The 20,661-nt window shown below is 42.1% G+C and overlaps 11 non-coding genes across 11 annotated transcripts; all 11 read right to left on the minus strand.

The window, feature by feature from the left end:
- Positions 1 to 1,065: 1,065 nt before the first annotated feature.
- LOC126357123 (U5 spliceosomal RNA) lies at positions 1,066 to 1,184 on the minus strand. Its single transcript, XR_007566105.1, has one exon. It is a non-coding gene; the product is annotated as a U5 spliceosomal RNA (small nuclear RNA).
- A 937-nt stretch (positions 1,185 to 2,121) lies between these two features.
- LOC126356917 (small nucleolar RNA U3) lies at positions 2,122 to 2,328 on the minus strand. The gene has a single exon (XR_007565924.1). It is a non-coding gene; the product is annotated as a small nucleolar RNA U3 (small nucleolar RNA).
- A 2,569-nt stretch (positions 2,329 to 4,897) lies between these two features.
- LOC126357125 (U5 spliceosomal RNA) lies at positions 4,898 to 5,016 on the minus strand. Its single transcript, XR_007566106.1, has one exon. It is a non-coding gene; the product is annotated as a U5 spliceosomal RNA (small nuclear RNA).
- A 936-nt stretch (positions 5,017 to 5,952) lies between these two features.
- Positions 5,953 to 6,159, minus strand: LOC126356918 (small nucleolar RNA U3). Its single transcript, XR_007565925.1, has one exon. It is a non-coding gene; the product is annotated as a small nucleolar RNA U3 (small nucleolar RNA).
- Positions 6,160 to 8,728: 2,569 nt separating this feature from the next.
- LOC126357126 (U5 spliceosomal RNA) lies at positions 8,729 to 8,847 on the minus strand. The gene has a single exon (XR_007566107.1). It is a non-coding gene; the product is annotated as a U5 spliceosomal RNA (small nuclear RNA).
- Positions 8,848 to 9,783: 936 nt separating this feature from the next.
- On the minus strand, positions 9,784 to 9,990 carry LOC126356964 (small nucleolar RNA U3). Its single transcript, XR_007565966.1, has one exon. It is a non-coding gene; the product is annotated as a small nucleolar RNA U3 (small nucleolar RNA).
- Positions 9,991 to 12,525: 2,535 nt separating this feature from the next.
- Positions 12,526 to 12,644, minus strand: LOC126357127 (U5 spliceosomal RNA). Its single transcript, XR_007566108.1, has one exon. It is a non-coding gene; the product is annotated as a U5 spliceosomal RNA (small nuclear RNA).
- A 936-nt stretch (positions 12,645 to 13,580) lies between these two features.
- LOC126356919 (small nucleolar RNA U3) lies at positions 13,581 to 13,787 on the minus strand. The gene has a single exon (XR_007565926.1). It is a non-coding gene; the product is annotated as a small nucleolar RNA U3 (small nucleolar RNA).
- Positions 13,788 to 16,356: 2,569 nt separating this feature from the next.
- On the minus strand, positions 16,357 to 16,475 carry LOC126357128 (U5 spliceosomal RNA). Its single transcript, XR_007566109.1, has one exon. It is a non-coding gene; the product is annotated as a U5 spliceosomal RNA (small nuclear RNA).
- A 936-nt stretch (positions 16,476 to 17,411) lies between these two features.
- On the minus strand, positions 17,412 to 17,618 carry LOC126356920 (small nucleolar RNA U3). Its single transcript, XR_007565927.1, has one exon. It is a non-coding gene; the product is annotated as a small nucleolar RNA U3 (small nucleolar RNA).
- Positions 17,619 to 20,187: 2,569 nt separating this feature from the next.
- On the minus strand, positions 20,188 to 20,306 carry LOC126357129 (U5 spliceosomal RNA). The gene has a single exon (XR_007566110.1). It is a non-coding gene; the product is annotated as a U5 spliceosomal RNA (small nuclear RNA).
- Positions 20,307 to 20,661: the final 355 nt, after the last annotated feature.

The following is a 20,661-nucleotide window of genomic DNA, read 5'->3' on the forward strand; positions in this document are numbered from 1 at the left end:
GCAGCATCAACAACTCACAGGACACTATGAACATTTTTACCATTATCTGCACCACCTTCCACTGATTTACTGAAGAAGAAACTGCAAAGTCTGGCCAATTTTGTACACCAGTAATCTTGAAAACATTGGAGTCAACAGCAGATACATAGTTTCCAAGACTGTACCTAGGAACAACCCTTCAATTTCAAGATTTACATCTCACTGAGGCACATCACATCATACCCAAACTACACCTAGCAGGAAATTGCTACTCTATTCATTTCCAGCTATCTATGTCATATTCAACAAATGTCTCCCTCCCACCTACATCTTCTACAAAACTGAGTACATTGTTATGAACAAACAACCAATGCCATATTATGGCAACAATCCAGTGCCACTATTATCCACTCTCTTGAAAACAATTGAAATACTCATCCTGACCAACTATCCACCATCTTCAACCCAAATCTCACTCACACCATACCCACAAATCACAAACTTGTGCAGTAAAAATAATTTTGGGTTTCAAAACTCAATCTACTAATCACATACCAGTATTACTTACAACGCCTATCATTCATCATTCACTTCCAAATATCAGCTTATATGCTGTTGTGCAATTAAAGTGCAAATAAACACTAAACCATATAGCACTGAGGTATAGAAAGCGTTCACCAAGAGTTTCCACAATTATGCCTCTTGTGCCTCACACACACACAAATGTAACAACTCTTCACAATACAAAGCATTCACCTTCACCTCTGCACAATATTGCCTGCCATACATTATCGCAAGCACCACTCACATTACAATTCCTTTATGCTATTTCCAGATTAGTCTCCTGCCATTTATACAACTCAGACATTAAATAGCTCTCTTTCTCTTTACACTATCGTCTAACACACTGCACGCCATTTCAGGGCAAATGTACTTGTTTCATTATACTGCGACATGGCCTGTTACAATTTCAAATCAAGCAAAAACATCTACCTGATCCAACGTGCTCCGCTACTCCACACAACACAATCTACCTCTTCCTATTTACACACATTATTGCTTACATTACGTTTTACTTGTGATTGTGGCTCAGCAATAGCCGAGCACTACGAAAAATACATTACAGACTCATTTAATGTTCCCCTCCACGGAAATCTTTAGTAAAAGGCGAAAGATTTATTCGATTTGAAGGGAAACCAGAGTGCCGATCAACGCACTCACTTCCATACTTATGGCTGCTTCTCTAGTACTTCTGCGCGAGAACGCGGAAAATTCTTTCCCTCTTGTCCACTTCTCTACCGTAAAACAGACTTCCAGTGCTATGCAAGCACAAACCGCAAAACTAACTGCCAACGCTGAAATACGTGTCTGCCAAATGAGGTCGCTATTACTCTTTACATAACTATTTTCATCATTTCTGTCACCATCCAAGCTGCTTCATTACCTCACCTGCCGCCAGATGGCAGCACGCCTAATTCCTGTCGGCGACCCACCGTTTGACATACAACGTTCGGCACACAACTGCCCGCAGTGCTCTGCATCTAACACTAATCTCTCTCCTCCCCACCACACTCGTTCACTGAAAAAACTGACAACTAGATAGTTCTTTGTACGCGAAACTAGGCCACATCAGACGCAACGTGTATGTAGATGTGTAGTGCAAGGGAAATATCCCCTGCTCCCACACAACTAATACTAGCTGACAACAGAAACAAAATTTCTGTCGATAGTATTTGAACCAGTCTTATTCATTTGCGAATTTCATGCATTCCTTCTTGCTGGTAACAGTGCCTTGCAAATCACTCAATTCATGTTTTCTAGCCAAACGTGCTGCTCCTGATTGTTTCGTACATCATGCATTAGTGGTCATTATCAAGACTGTGTTGTGTGTCAGCTTTTTATGGTCATCAATTGCACTCTGCTTGTGCTGCTCACTCATTCTTGTAACTCAAAGTACGTCGTTGTCATCCAATCCTAGCACTTGCAGCAGGACAAATCAACTGGCTCGTCACCGTGCCACTCGGGAAACTTCCGCAAGGCTTTCATGACATGTCGCAATCAAAGTCCTTCCACAACATTTCTGCAACGCGGCGGGTCACGATACCGAAAGTATGACTTATGCTTCTGATCTATAATAAAACCACCACTCGGAAAGCGCTACTCCCTTCCCACATCCCTCAGAATGTGGTGAACGATCATCGATTACAACCAAGATGCAATGAATCTCGGTCGCATGCCTCACGCTCAGGGACAGTGCTACCACTCATCATCGTGGTTGCGTCTACTCCAGCTTTGAACTAGAGAGAGTTGAAGACATACTACAGAAATGATCCTGTGAAGTATGATCTTGCTTGCAAGCTATCACCGCTCGCTACTTATGCCACGAGACCGTCAACACGCCCTACGAGAATACGACACACTCTTCACATTCGCGATTTACTTATCGAAGAATTACTTAAGCTCGGACATTCTGCAAAGAACCTAGTTCTACTCCTATTTGGCCGCCATGATCTAACCTTTCCTCACTCAACTATTCTGTGCGCTACCAGTGCTTTTTGCATCCGAAATCAGAGACCATTGCCTCAGGCGAGACTGTATGTAAACACCGCTTGCAGCTCCGGCCGCTAGATGGGGGCCTGGGGCACATACAGTAGCATTCTATGGCGCAAGCAGACATGCCAAATAGTCACTGAAAGAGAAACACACAAGAGGGCAGTCATAGGACACTTGTGCTTTCTTTAAAACCGCCTCTCTCTTCGAAAATTTTCGCACCGCAATAGCGTATTCACCTCGCCCTAACAGTGCCAACTCTTGTCGATATTTGGCCACTTCCTCTTTCGTTTCACCTTGCGTCTTACTTGATACCCCGCCCAACAGCTGCTGATACACGCTACACGCAATTAATGTGTTTCTCTCTGTATCTCTTTTCGCCTACCACGAGTATTGCTTTTCCTCACATGGCAATTATGAAAACACCCACAGCTAAACAAACACTTCCATTCAGCATCACGTCCATACTATCAGTCATACACCAGTAATTTCACAGCTACTTGCTCCACTAATACATTTCTTAATGTTACTGTTAAACAGATGAAGAATCAAAGTATACAACAAGTCTCTATGAACATCACTGTCAGGACATTATACGCATACCATGCCCATCTTTATGCTTCAACTATGATGGCCCATGTGCTATGAATAAAGAAATTTCTCATCAAATATCAAATAATTTTACAACTATATAACTACTCCGACTAGCCCCTTACTAAAACTCTAGATGTTTAGCAATCCCGCCATCAATCTCAGAATAATCGCAAGCAGTGCTTTCATCCCATGAGCACTTCTTTGCAAACAAAACCACAAAACTACTTTTTATACTAGCTTCCTTGTCACAGTGAACAGGGAACTAATGCTAGTGCCCCAGTTTACTCAAAAACGTTTTCGCTTGCAACATATAAACAGCCAACTTGAACCTCTGGGATTTTCAAACACACACAGAAAACTTAATTCCACAGAAATTTAGGAGTAACAGTGGTTGCCTGACATTTTCATACATACTCAAATAGCTACTTCTATGCACTTCACACAATGTTCTCATCATGTTCCACCAGAGAACACAGTTATCACTATGAATGGATTCTGGTAAAAGAGCCTTCAAACCACAAACAGCCTGATCAAAGTGATTATCTCCACATCCTCTGCCAATATCATGTCACTCTATACCTGAGGAGGGAAACTACAATGCAGGGGAAGGAGCTTCGTTGTGAGCACTGTCCTGGTATTTCATCATTTACTCTTCTCAAGCCAAGTATGCACCACCTCTGTGTATGGCTGGGTCAATCAAAAAAGACAAGCAGCATCAACAACTCACAGGACACTATGAACATTTTTACCATTATCTGCACCACCTTCCACTGATTTACTGAAGAAGAAACTGCAAAGTCTGGCCAATTTTGTACACCAGTAATCTTGAAAACATTGGAGTCAACAGCAGATACATAGTTTCCAAGACTGTACCTAGGAACAACCCTTCAATTTCAAGATTTACATCTCACTGAGGCACATCACATCATACCCAAACTACACCTAGCAGGAAATTGCTACTCTATTCATTTCCAGCTATCTATGTCATATTCAACAAATGTCTCCCTCCCACCTACATCTTCTACAAAACTGAGTACATTGTTATGAACAAACAACCAATGCCATATTATGGCAACAATCCAGTGCCACTATTATCCACTCTCTTGAAAACAATTGAAATACTCATCCTGACCAACTATCCACCATCTTCAACCCAAATCTCACTCACACCATACCCACAAATCACAAACTTGTGCAGTAAAAATAATTTTGGGTTTCAAAACTCAATCTACTAATCACATACCAGTATTACTTACAACGCCTATCATTCATCATTCACTTCCAAATATCAGCTTATATGCTGTTGTGCAATTAAAGTGCAAATAAACACTAAACCATATAGCACTGAGGTATAGAAAGCGTTCACCAAGAGTTTCCACAATTATGCCTCTTGTGCCTCACACACACACAAATGTAACAACTCTTCACAATACAAAGCATTCACCTTCACCTCTGCACAATATTGCCTGCCATACATTATCGCAAGCACCACTCACATTACAATTCCTTTATGCTATTTCCAGATTAGTCTCCTGCCATTTATACAACTCAGACATTAAATAGCTCTCTTTCTCTTTACACTATCGTCTAACACACTGCACGCCATTTCAGGGCAAATGTACTTGTTTCATTATACTGCGACATGGCCTGTTACAATTTCAAATCAAGCAAAAACATCTACCTGATCCAACGTGCTCCGCTACTCCACACAACACAATCTACCTCTTCCTATTTACACACATTATTGATTACATTACGTTTTACTTGTGATTGTGGCTCAGCAATAGCCGAGCACTACGAAAAATACATTACAGACTCATTTAATGTTCCCCTCCACGGAAATCTTTAGTAAAAGGCGAAAGATTTATTCGATTTGAAGGGAAACCAGAGTGCCGATCAACGCACTCACTTCCATACTTATGGCTGCTTCTCTAGTACTTCTGCGCGAGAACGCGGAAAATTCTTTCCCTCTTGTCCACTTCTCTACCGTCAACAGACTTCCAGTGTTATGCAAGCACAAACCGCAAAACTAACTGCCAACGCTGAAATACGTGTCTGCCAAATGAGGTCGCTATTACTCTTTACATAACTATTTTCATCATTTCTGTCACCATCCAAACTGCTTCATTACCTCACCTGCCGCCAGATGGCAGCACGCCTAATTCCTGTCGGCGACCCACCGTTTGACATACAACGTTCGGCACACAACTGCCCGCAGTGCTCTGCATCTAACACTAATCTCTCTCCTCCCCACCACACTCGTTCACTGAAAAAACTGACAACTAGATAGTTCTTTGTACGCGAAACTAGGCCACATCAGACGCAACGTGTATGTAGATGTGTAGTGCAAGGGAAATATCCCCTGCTCCCACACAACTAATACTAGCTGACAACAGAAACAAAATTTCTGTCGATAGTATTTGAACCAGTCTTATTCATTTGCGAATTTCATGCATTCCTTCTTGCTGGTAACAGTGCCTTGCAAATCACTCAATTCATGTTTTCTAGCCAAACGTGCTGCTCCTGATTGTTTCGTACATCATGCATTAGTGGTCATTATCAAGACTGTGTTGTGTGTCAGCTTTTTATGGTCATCAATTGCACTCTGCTTGTGCTGCTCACTCATTCTTGTAACTCAAAGTACGTCGTTGTCATCCAATCCTAGCACTTGCAGCAGGACAAATCAACTGGCTCGTCACCGTGCCACTCGGGAAACTTCCGCAAGGCTTTCATGACATGTCGCAATCAAAGTCCTTCCACAACATTTCTGCAACGCGGCGGGTCACGATACCGTAAGTATGACTTATGCTTCTGATCTATAATAAAACCACCACTCGGAAAGCGCTACTCCCTTCCCACATCCCTCAGAATGTGGTGAACGATCATCGATTACAACCAAGATGCAATGAATCTCGGTCGCATGCCTCACGCTCAGGGACAGTGCTACCACTCATCATCGTGGTTGCGTCTACTCCAGCTTTGAACTAGAGAGAGTTGAAGACATACTACAGAAATGATCCTGTGAAGTATGATCTTGCTTGCAAGCTATCACCGCTCGCTACTTATGCCACGAGACCGTCAACACGCCCTACGAGAATACGACACACTCTTCACATTCGCGATTTACTTATCGAAGAATTACTTAAGCTCGGACATTCTGCAAAGAACCTAGTTCTACTCCTATTTGGCCGCCATGATCTAACCTTTCCTCACTCAACTATTCTGTGCGCTACCAGTGCTTTTTGCATCCGAAATCAGAGACCATTGCCTCAGGCGAGACTGTATGTAAACACCGCTTGCAGCTCCGGCCGCTAGATGGGGGCCTGGGGCACATACAGTAGCATTCTATGGCGCAAGCAGACATGCCAAATAGTCACTGAAAGAGAAACACACAAGAGGGCAGTCATAGGACACTTGTGCTTTCTTTAAAACCGCCTCTCTCTTCGAAAATTTTCGCACCGCAATAGCGTATTCACCTCGCCCTAACAGTGCCAACTCTTGTCGATATTTGGCCACTTCCTCTTTCGTTTCACCTTGCGTCTTACTTGATACCCCGCCCAACAGCTGCTGATACACGCTACACGCAATTAATGTGTTTCTCTCTGTATCTCTTTTCGCCTACCACGAGTATTGCTTTTCCTCACATGGCAATTATGAAAACACCCACAGCTAAACAAACACTTCCATTCAGCATCACGTCCATACTATCAGTCATACACCAGTAATTTCACAGCTACTTGCTCCACTAATACATTTCTTAATGTTACTGTTAAACAGATGAAGAATCAAAGTATACAACAAGTCTCTATGAACATCACTGTCAGGACATTATACGCATACCATGCCCATCTTTATGCTTCAACTATGATGGCCCATGTGCTATGAATAAAGAAATTTCTCATCAAATATCAAATAATTTTACAACTATATAACTACTCCGACTAGCCCCTTACTAAAACTCTAGATGTTTAGCAATCCCGCCATCAATCTCAGAATAATCGCAAGCACTGCTTTCATCCCATGAGCACTTCTTTGCAAACAAAACCACAAAACTACTTTTTATACTAGCTTCCTTGTCACAGTGAACAGGGAACTAATGCTAGTGCCCCAGTTTACTCAAAAACTTTTTCGCTTGCAACATATAAACAGCCAACTTGAACCTCTGGGATTTTCAAACACACACAGAAAACTTAATTCCACAGAAATTTAGGAGTAACAGTGGTTGCCTGACATTTTCATACATACTCAAATAGCTACTTCTATGCACTTCACACAATGTTCTCATCATGTTCCACCAGAGAACACAGTTATCACTATGAATGGATTCTGGTAAAAGAGCCTTCAAACCACAAACAGCCTGATCAAAGTGATTATCTCCACATCCTCTGCCAATATCATGTCACTCTATACCTGAGGAGGGAAACTACAATGCAGGGGAAGGAGCTTCGTTGTGAGCACTGTCCTGGTATTTCATCATTAACTCTTCTCAAGCCAAGTATGCACCACCTCTGTGTATGGCTGGGTCAATCAAAAAAGACAAGCAGCATCAACAACTCACAGGACACTATGAACATTTTTACCATTATCTGCACCACCTTCCACTGATTTACTGAAAAAGAAACTGCAAAGTCTGGCCAATTTTGTACACCAGTAATCTTGAAAACATTGGAGTCAACAGCAGATACATAGTTTCCAAGACTGTACCTAGGAACAACCCTTCAATTTCAAGATTTACATCTCACTGAGGCACATCACATCATACCCAAACTACACCTAGCAGGAAATTGCTACTCTATTCATTTCCAGCTATCTATGTCATATTCAACGAATGTCTCCCTCCCACCTACATCTTCTACAAAACTGAGTACATTGTTATGAACAAACAACCAATGCCATATTATGGCAACAATCCAGTGCCACTATTATCCACTCTCTTGAAAACAATTGAAATACTCATCCTGACCAACTATCCACCATCTTCAACCCAAATCTCACTCACACCATACCCACAAATCACAAACTTGTGCAGTAAAAATAATTTTGGGTTTCAAAACTCAATCTACTAATCACATACCAGTATTACTTACAACGCCTATCATTCATCATTCACTTCCAAATATCAGCTTATATGCTGTTGTGCAATTAAAGTGCAAATAAACACTAAACCATATAGCACTGAGGTATAGAAAGCGTTCACCAAGAGTTTCCACAATTATGCCTCTTGTGCCTCACACACACACAAATGTAACAACTCTTCACAATACAAAGCATTCACCTTCACCTCTGCACAATATTGCCTGCCATACATTATCGCAAGCACCACTCACATTACAATTCCTTTATGCTATTTCCAGATTAGTCTCCTGCCATTTATACAACTCAGACATTAAATAGCTCTCTTTCTCTTTACACTATCGTCTAACACACTGCACGCCATTTCAGGGCAAATGTACTTGTTTCATTATACTGCGACATGGCCTGTTACAATTTCAAATCAAGCAAAAACATCTACCTGATCCAACGTGCTCCGCTACTCCACACAACACAATCTACCTCTTCCTATTTACACACATTATTGCTTACATTACGTTTTACTTGTGATTGTGGCTCAGCAATAGCCGAGCACTACGAAAAATACATTACAGACTCATTTAATGTTCCCCTCCACGGAAATCTTTAGTAAAAGGCGAAAGATTTATTCGATTTGAAGGGAAACCAGAGTGCCGATCAACGCACTCACTTCCATACTTATGGCTGCTTCTCTAGTACTTCTGCGCGAGAACGCGGAAAATTCTTTCCCTCTTGTCCACTTCTCTACCGTCAACAGACTTCCAGTGTTATGCAAGCACAAACCGCAAAACTAACTGCCAACGCTGAAATACGTGTCTGCCAAATGAGGTCGCTATTACTCTTTACATAACTATTTTCATCATTTCTGTCACCATCCAAACTGCTTCATTACCTCACCTGCCGCCAGATGGCAGCACGCCTAATTCCTGTCGGCGACCCACCGTTTGACATACAACGTTCGGCACACAACTGCCCGCAGTGCTCTGCATCTAACACTAATCTCTCTCCTCCCCACCACACTCGTTCACTGAAAAAACTGACAACTAGATAGTTCTTTGTACGCGAAACTAGGCCACATCAGACGCAACGTGTATGTAGATGTGTAGTGCAAGGGAAATATCCCCTGCTCCCACACAACTAATACTAGCTGACAACAGAAACAAAATTTCTGTCGATAGTATTTGAACCAGTCTTATTCATTTGCGAATTTCATGCATTCCTTCTTGCTGGTAACAGTGCCTTGCAAATCACTCAATTCATGTTTTCTAGCCAAACGTGCTGCTCCTGATTGTTTCGTACATCATGCATTAGTGGTCATTATCAAGACTGTGTTGTGTGTCAGCTTTTTATGGTCATCAATTGCACTCTGCTTGTGCTGCTCACTCATTCTTGTAACTCAAAGTACGTCGTTGTCATCCAATCCTAGCACTTGCAGCAGGACAAATCAACTGGCTCGTCACCGTGCCACTCGGGAAACTTCCGCAAGGCTTTCATGACATGTCGCAATCAAAGTCCTTCCACAACATTTCTGCAACGCGGCGGGTCACGATACCGAAAGTATGACTTATGCTTCTGATCTATAATAAAACCACCACTCGGAAAACGCTACTCCCTTCCCACATCCCTCAGAATGTGGTGAACGATCATCGATTACAACCAAGATGCAATGAATCTCGGTCGCATGCCTCACGCTCAGGGACAGTGCTACCACTCATCATCGTGGTTGCGTCTACTCCAGCTTTGAACTAGAGAGAGTTGAAGACATACTACAGAAATGATCCTGTGAAGTATGATCTTGCTTGCAAGCTATCACCGCTCGCTACTTATGCCACGAGACCGTCAACACGCCCTACGAGAATACGACACACTCTTCACATTCGCGATTTACTTATCGAAGAATTACTTAAGCTCGGACATTCTGCAAAGAACCTAGTTCTACTCCTATTTGGCCGCCATGATCTAACCTTTCCTCACTCAACTATTCTGTGCGCTACCAGTGCTTTTTGCATCCGAAATCAGAGACCATTGCCTCAGGCGAGACTGTATGTAAACACCGCTTGCAGCTCCGGCCGCTAGATGGGGGCCTGGGGCACATACAGTAGCATTCTATGGCGCAAGCAGACATGCCAAATAGTCACTGAAAGAGAAACACACAAGAGGGCAGTCGTAGGACACTTGTGCTTTCTTTAAAACCGCCTCTCTCTTCGAAAATTTTCGCACCGCAATAGCGTATTCACCTCGCCCTAACAGTGCCAACTCTTGTCGATATTTGGCCACTTCCTCTTTCGTTTCACCTTGCGTCTTACTTGATACCCCGCCCAACAGCTGCTGATACACGCTACACGCAATTAATGTGTTTCTCTCTGTATCTCTTTTCGCCTACCACGAGTATTGCTTTTCCTCACATGGCAATTATGAAAACACCCACAGCTAAACAAACACTTCCATTCAGCATCACGTCCATACTATCAGTCATACACCAGTAATTTCACAGCTACTTGCTCCACTAGTACATTTCTTAATGTTACTGTTAAACAGATGAAGAATCAAAGTATACAACAAGTCTCTATGAACATCACTGTCAGGACATTATACGCATACCATGCCCATCTTTATGCTTCAACTATGATGGCCCATGTGCTATGAATAAAGAAATTTCTCATCAAATATCAAATAATTTTACAACTATATAACTACTCCGACTAGCCCCTTACTAAAACTCTAGATGTTTAGCAATCCCGCCATCAATCTCAGAATAATCGCAAGCAGTGCTTTCATCCCATGAGCACTTCTTTGCAAACAAAACCACAAAACTACTTTTTATACTAGCTTCCTTGTCACAGTGAACAGGGAACTAATGCTAGTGCCCCAGTTTACTCAAAAACTTTTTCGCTTGCAACATATAAACAGCCAACTTCAACCTCTGGGATTTTCAAACACACACAGAAAACTTAATTCCACAGAAATTTAGGAGTAACAGTGGTTGCCTGACATTTTCATACATACTCAAATAGCTACTTCTATGCACTTCACACAATGTTCTCATCATGTTCCACCAGAGAACACAGTTATCACTATGAACGGATTCTGGTAAAAGAGCCTTCAAACCACAAACAGCCTGATCAAAGTGATTATCTCCACATCCTCTGCCAATATCATGTCACTCTATACCTGAGGAGGGAAACTACAATGCAGGGGAAGGAGCTTCGTTGTGAGCACTGTCCTGGTATTTCATCATTAACTCTTCTCAAGCCAAGTATGCACCACCTCTGTGTATGGCTGGGTCAATCAAAAAAGACAAGCAGCATCAACAACTCACAGGACACTATGAACATTTTTACCATTATCTGCACCACCTTCCACTGATTTACTGAAAAAGAAACTGCAAAGTCTGGCCAATTTTGTACACCAGTAATCTTGAAAACATTGGAGTCAACAGCAGATACATAGTTTCCAAGACTGTACCTAGGAACAACCCTTCAATTTCAAGATTTACATCTCACTGAGGCACATCACATCATACCCAAACTACACCTAGCAGGAAATTGCTACTCTATTCATTTCCAGCTATCTATGTCATATTCAACGAATGTCTCCCTCCCACCTACATCTTCTACAAAACTGAGTACATTGTTATGAACAAACAACCAATGCCATATTATGGCAACAATCCAGTGCCACTATTATCCACTCTCTTGAAAACAATTGAAATACTCATCCTGACCAACTATCCACCATCTTCAACCCAAATCTCACTCACACCATACCCACAAATCACAAACTTGTGCAGTAAAAATAATTTTGGGTTTCAAAACTCAATCTACTAATCACATACCAGTATTACTTACAACGCCTATCATTCATCATTCACTTCCAAATATCAGCTTATATGCTGTTGTGCAATTAAAGTGCAAATAAACACTAAACCATATAGCACTGAGGTATAGAAAGCGTTCACCAAGAGTTTCCACAATTATGCCTCTTGTGCCTCACACACACACAAATGTAACAACTCTTCACAATACAAAGCATTCACCTTCACCTCTGCACAATATTGCCTGCCATACATTATCGCAAGCACCACTCACATTACAATTCCTTTATGCTATTTCCAGATTAGTCTCCTGCCATTTATACAACTCAGACATTAAATAGCTCTCTTTCTCTTTACACTATCGTCTAACACACTGCACGCCATTTCAGGGCAAATGTACTTGTTTCATTATACTGCGACATGGCCTGTTACAATTTCAAATCAAGCTCCACACAACACAATCTACCTCTTCCTATTTACGCACATTATTGCTTACATTACGTTTTACTTGTGATTGTGGCTCAGCAATAGCCGAGCACTACGAAAAATACATTACAGACTCATTTAATGTTCCCCTCCACGGAAATCTTTAGTAAAAGGCGAAAGATTTATTCGATTTGAAGGGAAACCAGAGTGCCGATCAACGCACTCACTTCCATACTTATGGCTGCTTCTCTAGTACTTCTGCGCGAGAACGCGGAAAATTCTTTCCCTCTTGTCCACTTCTCTACCGTCAACAGACTTCCAGTGTTATGCAAGCACAAACCGCAAAACTAACTGCCAACGCTGAAATACGTGTCTGCCAAATGAGGTCGCTATTACTCTTTACATAACTATTTTCATCATTTCTGTCACCATCCAAGCTGCTTCATTACCTCACCTGCCGCCAGATGGCAGCACGCCTAATTCCTGTCGGCGACCCACCGTTTGACATACAACGTTCGGCACACAACTGCCCGCAGTGCTCTGCATCTAACACTAATCTCTCTCCTCCCCACCACACTCGTTCACTGAAAAAACTGACAACTAGATAGTTCTTTGTACGCGAAACTAGGCCACATCAGACGCAACGTGTATGTAGATGTGTAGTGCAAGGGAAATATCCCCTGCTCCCACACAACTAATACTAGCTGACAACAGAAACAAAATTTCTGTCGATAGTATTTGAACCAGTCTTATTCATTTGCGAATTTCATGCATTCCTTCTTGCTGGTAACAGTGCCTTGCAAATCACTCAATTCATGTTTTCTAGCCAAACGTGCTGCTCCTGATTGTTTCGTACATCATGCATTAGTGGTCATTATCAAGACTGTGTTGTGTGTCAGCTTTTTATGGTCATCAATTGCACTCTGCTTGTGCTGCTCACTCATTCTTGTAACTCAAAGTACGTCGTTGTCATCCAATCCTAGCACTTGCAGCAGGACAAATCAACTGGCTCGTCACCGTGCCACTCGGGAAACTTCCGCAAGGCTTTCATGACATGTCGCAATCAAAGTCCTTCCACAACATTTCTGCAACGCGGCGGGTCACGATACCGAAAGTATGACTTATGCTTCTGATCTATAATAAAACCACCACTCGGAAAGCGCTACTCCCTTCCCACATCCCTCAGAATGTGGTGAACGATCATCGATTACAACCAAGATGCAATGAATCTCGGTCGCATGCCTCACGCTCAGGGACAGTGCTACCACTCATCATCGTGGTTGCGTCTACTCCAGCTTTGAACTAGAGAGAGTTGAAGACATACTACAGAAATGATCCTGTGAAGTATGATCTTGCTTGCAAGCTATCACCGCTCGCTACTTATGCCACGAGACCGTCAACACGCCCTACGAGAATACGACACACTCTTCACATTCGCGATTTACTTATCGAAGAATTACTTAAGCTCGGACATTCTGCAAAGAACCTAGTTCTACTCCTATTTGGCCGCCATGATCTAACCTTTCCTCACTCAACTATTCTGTGCGCTACCAGTGCTTTTTGCATCCGAAATCAGAGACCATTGCCTCAGGCGAGACTGTATGTAAACACCGCTTGCAGCTCCGGCCGCTAGATGGGGGCCTGGGGCACATACAGTAGCATTCTATGGCGCAAGCAGACATGCCAAATAGTCACTGAAAGAGAAACACACAAGAGGGCAGTCATAGGACACTTGTGCTTTCTTTAAAACCGCCTCTCTCTTCGAAAATTTTCGCACCGCAATAGCGTATTCACCTCGCCCTAACAGTGCCAACTCTTGTCGATATTTGGCCACTTCCTCTTTCGTTTCACCTTGCGTCTTACTTGATACCCCGCCCAACAGCTGCTGATACACGCTACACGCAATTAATGTGTTTCTCTCTGTATCTCTTTTCGCCTACCACGAGTATTGCTTTTCCTCACATGGCAATTATGAAAACACCCACAGCTAAACAAACACTTCCATTCAGCATCACGTCCATACTATCAGTCATACACCAGTAATTTCACAGCTACTTGCTCCACTAATACATTTCTTAATGTTACTGTTAAACAGATGAAGAATCAAAGTATACAACAAGTCTCTATGAACATCACTGTCAGGACATTATACGCATACCATGCCCATCTTTATGCTTCAACTATGATGGCCCATGTGCTATGAATAAAGAAATTTCTCATCAAATATCAAATAATTTTACAACTATATAACTACTCCGACTAGCCCCTTACTAAAACTCTAGATGTTTAGCAATCCCGCCATCAATCTCAGAATAATCGCAAGCAGTGCTTTCATCCCATGAGCACTTCTTTGCAAACAAAACCACAAAACTACTTTTTATACTAGCTTCCTTGTCACAGTGAACAGGGAACTAATGCTAGTGCCCCAGTTTACTCAAAAACTTTTTCGCTTGCAACATATAAACAGCCAACTTGAACCTCTGGGATTTTCAAACACACACAGAAAACTTAATTCCACAGAAATTTAGGAGTAACAGTGGTTGCCTGACATTTTCATACATACTCAAATAGCTACTTCTATGCACTTCACACAATGTTCTCATCATGTTCCACCAGAGAACACAGTTATCACTATGAATGGATTCTGGTAAAAGAGCCTTCAAACCACAAACAGCCTGATCAAAGTGATTATCTCCACATCCTCTGCCAATATCATGTCACTCTATACCTGAGGAGGGAAACTACAATGCAGGGGAAGGAGCTTCGTTGTGAGCACTGTCCTGGTATTTCATCATTTACTCTTCTCAAGCCAAGTATGCACCACCTCTGTGTATGGCTGGGTCAATCAAAAAAGACAAGCAGCATCAACAACTCACAGGACACTATGAACATTTTTACCATTATCTGCACCACCTTCCACTGATTTACTGAAGAAGAAACTGCAAAGTCTGGCCAATTTTGTACACCAGTAATCTTGAAAACATTGGAGTCAACAGCAGATACATAGTTTCCAAGACTGTACCTAGGAACAACCCTTCAATTTCAAGATTTACATCTCACTGAGGCACATCACATCATACCCAAACTACACCTAGCAGGAAATTGCTACTCTATTCATTTCCAGCTATCTATGTCATATTCAACAAATGTCTCCCTCCCACCTACATCTTCTACAAAACTGAGTACATTGTTATGAACAAACAACCAATGCCATATTATGGCAACAATCCAGTGCCACTATTATCCACTCTCTTGAAAACAATTGAAATACTCATCCTGACCAACTATCCACCATCTTCAACCCAAATCTCACTCACACCATACCCACAAATCACAAACTTGTGCAGTAAAAATAATTTTGGGTTTCAAAACTCAATCTACTAATCACATACCAGTATTACTTACAACGCCTATCATTCATCATTCACTTCCAAATATCAGCTTATATGCTGTTGTGCAATTAAAGTGCAAATAAACACTAAACCATATAGCACTGAGGTATAGAAAGCGTTCACCAAGAGTTTCCACAATTATGCCTCTTGTGCCTCACACACACACAAATGTAACAACTCTTCACAATACAAAGCATTCACCTTCACCTCTGCACAATATTGCCTGCCATACATTATCGCAAGCACCACTCACATTACAATTCCTTTATGCTATTTCCAGATTAGTCTCCTGCCATTTATACAACTCAGACATTAAATAGCTCTCTTTCTCTTTACACTATCGTCTAACACACTGCACGCCATTTCAGGGCAAATGTACTTGTTTCATTATACTGCGACATGGCCTGTTACAATTTCAAATCAAGCAAAAACATCTACCTGATCCAACGTGCTCCGCTACTCCACACAACACAATCTACCTCTTCCTATTTACACACATTATTGCTTACATTACGTTTTACTTGTGATTGTGGCTCAGCAATAGCCGAGCACTACGAAAAATACATTACAGACTCATTTAATGTTCCCCTCCACGGAAATCTTTAGTAAAAGGCGAAAGATTTATTCGATTTGAAGGGAAACCAGAGTGCCGATCAACGCACTCACTTCCATACTTATGGCTGCTTCTCTAGTACTTCTGCGCGAGAACGCGGAAAATTCTTTCCCTCTTGTCCACTTCTCTACCGTCAACAGACTTCCAGTGTTATGCAAGCACAAACCGCAAAACTAACTGCCAACGCTGAAATACGTGTCTGCCAAATGAGGTCGCTATTACTCTTTACATAACTATTTTCATCATTTCTGTCACCATCCAAACTGCTTCATTACCTCACCTGCCGCCAGATGGCAGCACGCCTAATTCCTGTCGGCGACCCACCGTTTGACATACAACGTTCGGCACACAACTGCCCGCAGTGCTCTGCATCTAACACTAATCTCTCTCCTCCCCACCACACTCGTTCACTGAAAAAACTGACAACTAGATAGTTCTTTGTACGCGAAACTAGGCCACATCAGACGCAACGTGTATGTAGATGTGTAGTGCAAGGGAAATATCCCCTGCTCCCACACAACTAATACTAGCTGACAACAGAAACAAAATTTCTGTCGATAGTATTTGAACCAGTCTTATTCATTTGCGAATTTCATGCATTCCTTCTTGCTGGTAACAGTGCCTTGCAAATCACTCAATTCATGTTTTCTAGCCAAACGTGCTGCTCCTGATTGTTTCGTACATCATGCATTAGTGGTCATTATCAAGACTGTGTTGTGTGTCAGCTTTTTATGGTCATCAATTGCACTCTGCTTGTGCTGCTCACTCATTCTTGTAACTCAAAGTACGTCGTTGTCATCCAATCCTAGCACTTGCAGCAGGACAAATCAACTGGCTCGTCACCGTGCCACTCGGGAAACTTCCGCAAGGCTTTCATGACATGTCGCAATCAAAGTCCTTCCACAACATTTCTGCAACGCGGCGGGTCACGATACCGTAAGTATGACTTATGCTTCTGATCTATAATAAAACCACCACTCGGAAAGCGCTACTCCCTTCCCACATCCCTCAGAATGTGGTGAACGATCATCGATTACAACCAAGATGCAATGAATCTCGGTCGCATGCCTCACGCTCAGGGACAGTGCTACCACTCATCATCGTGGTTGCGTCTACTCCAGCTTTGAACTAGAGAGAGTTGAAGACATACTACAGAAATGATCCTGTGAAGTATGATCTTGCTTGCAAGCTATCACCGCTCGCTACTTATGCCACGAGACCGTCAACACGCCCTACGAGAATACGACACACTCTTCACATTCGCGATTTACTTATCGAAGAATTACTTAAGCTCGGACATTCTGCAAAGAACCTAGTTCTACTCCTATTTGGCCGCCATGATCTAACCTTTCCTCACTCAACTATTCTGTGCGCTACCAGTGCTTTTTGCATCCGAAATCAGAGACCATTGCCTCAGGCGAGACTGTATGTAAACACCGCTTGCAGCTCCGGCCGCTAGATGGGGGCCTGGGGCACATACAGTAGCATTCTATGGCGCAAGCAGACATGCCAAATAGTCACTGAAAGAGAAACACACAAGAGGGCAGTCATAGGACACTTGTGCTTTCTTTAAAACCGCCTCTCTCTTCGAAAATTTTCGCACCGCAATAGCGTATTCACCTCGCCCTAACAGTGCCAACTCTTGTCGATATTTGGCCACTTCCTCTTTCGTTTCACCTTGCGTCTTACTTGATACCCCGCCCAACAGCTGCTGATACACGCTACACGCAATTAATGTGTTTCTCTCTGTATCTCTTTTCGCCTACCACGAGTATTGCTTTTCCTCACATGGCAATTATGAAAACACCCACAGCTAAACAAACACTTCCATTCAGCATCACGTCCATACTATCAGTCATACACCAGTAATTTCACAGCTACTTGCTCCACTAATACATTTCTTAATGTTACTGTTAAACAGATGAAGAATCAAAGTATACAACAAGTCTCTATGAACATCACTGTCAGGACATTATACGCATACCATGCCCATCTTTATGCTTCAACTATGATGGCCCATGTGCTATGAATAAAGAAATTTCTCATCAAATATCAAATAATTTTACAACTATATAACTACTCCGACTAGCCCCTTACTAAAACTCTAGATGTTTAGCAATCCCGCCATCAATCTCAGAATAATCGCAAGCAGTGCTTTCATCCCATGAGCACTTCTTTGCAAACAAAACCACAAAACTACTTTTTATACTAGCTTCCTTGTCACAGTGAACAGGGAACTAATGCTAGTGCCCCAGTTTACTCAAAAACTTTTTCGCTTGCAACATATAAACAGCCAACTTGAACCTCTGGGATTTTCAAACACACACAGAAAACTTAATTCCACAGAAATTTAGGAGTAACAGTGGTTGCCTGACATTTTCATACATACTCAAATAGCTACTTCTATGCACTTCACACAATGTTCTCATCATGTTCCACCAGAGAACACAGTTATCACTATGAATGGATTCTGGTAAAAGAGCCTTCAAACCACAAACAGCCTGATCAAAGTGATTATCTCCACATCCTCTGCCAATATCATGTCACTCTATACCTGAGGAGGGAAACTACAATGCAGGGGAAGGAGCTTCGTTGTGAGCACTGTCCTGGTATTTCATCATTAACTCTTCTCAAGCCAAGTATGCACCACCTCTGTGTATGGCTGGGTCAATCAAAAAAGACAAGCAGCATCAACAACTCACAGGACACTATGAACATTTTTACCATTATCTGCACCACCTTCCACTGATTTACTGAAAAAGAAACTGCAAAGTCTGGCCAATTTTGTACACCAGTAATCTTGAAAACATTGGAGTCAACAGCAGATACATAGTTTCCAAGACTGTACCTAGGAACAACCCTTCAATTTCAAGATTTACATCTCACTGAGGCACATCACATCATACCCAAACTACACCTAGCAGGAAATTGCTACTCTATTCATTTCCAGCTATCTATGTCATATTCAACGAATGTCTCCCTCCCACCTACATCTTCTACAAAACTGAGTACATTGTTATGAACAAACAACCAATGCCATATTATGGCAACAATCCAGTGCCACTATTATCCACTCTCTTGAAAACAATTGAAATACTCATCCTGACCAACTATCCACCATCTTCAACCCAAATCTCACTCACACCATACCCACAAATCACAAACTTGTGCAGTAAAAATAATTTTGGGTTTCAAAACTCAATCTACTAATCACATACCAGTATTACTTACAACGCCTATCATTCATCATTCACTTCCAAATATCAGCTTATATGCTGTTGTGCAATTAAAGTGCAAATAAACACTAAACCATATAGCACTGAGGTATAGAAAGCGTTCACCAAGAGTTTCCACAATTATGCCTCTTGTGCCTCACACACACACAAATGTAACAACTCTTCACAATACAAAGCATTCACCTTCACCTCTGCACAATATTGCCTGCCATACATTATCGCAAGCACCACTCACATTACAATTCCTTTATGCTATTTCCAGATTAGTCTCCTGCCATTTATACAACTCAGACATTAAATAGCTCTCTTTCTCTTTACACTATCGTCTAACACACTGCACGCCATTTCAGGGCAAATGTACTTGTTTCATTATACTGCGACATGGCCTGTTACAATTTCAAATCAAGCAAAAACATCTACCTGATCCAACGTGCTCCGCTACTCCACACAACACAATCTACCTCTTCCTATTTACACACATTATTGCTTACATTACGTTTTACTTGTGATTGTGGCTCAGCAATAGCCGAGCACTACGAAAAATACATTACAGACTCATTTAATGTTCCCCTCCACGGAAATCTTTAGTAAAAGGCGAAAGATTTATTCGATTTGAAGGGAAACCAGAGTGCCGATCAACGCACTCACTTCCATACTTATGGCTGCTTCTCTAGTACTTCTGCGCGAGAACGCGGAAAATTCTTTCCCTCTTGTCCACTTCTCTACCGTCAACAGACTTCCAGTGTTATGCAAGCACAAACCGCAAAACTAACTGCCAACGCTGAAATACGTGTCTGCCAAATGAGGTCGCTATTACTCTTTACATAACTATTTTCATCATTTCTGTCACCATCCAAACTGCTTCATTACCTCACCTGCCGCCAGATGGCAGCACGCCTAATTCCTGTCGGCGACCCACCGTTTGACATACAACGTTCGGCACACAACTGCCCGCAGTGCTCTGCATCTAACACTAATCTCTCTCCT

This window comes from Schistocerca gregaria, chromosome 3 (genome assembly GCF_023897955.1).
Source record: "Schistocerca gregaria isolate iqSchGreg1 chromosome 3, iqSchGreg1.2, whole genome shotgun sequence".
NCBI lineage: Eukaryota > Metazoa > Arthropoda > Insecta > Orthoptera > Acrididae > Schistocerca > Schistocerca gregaria.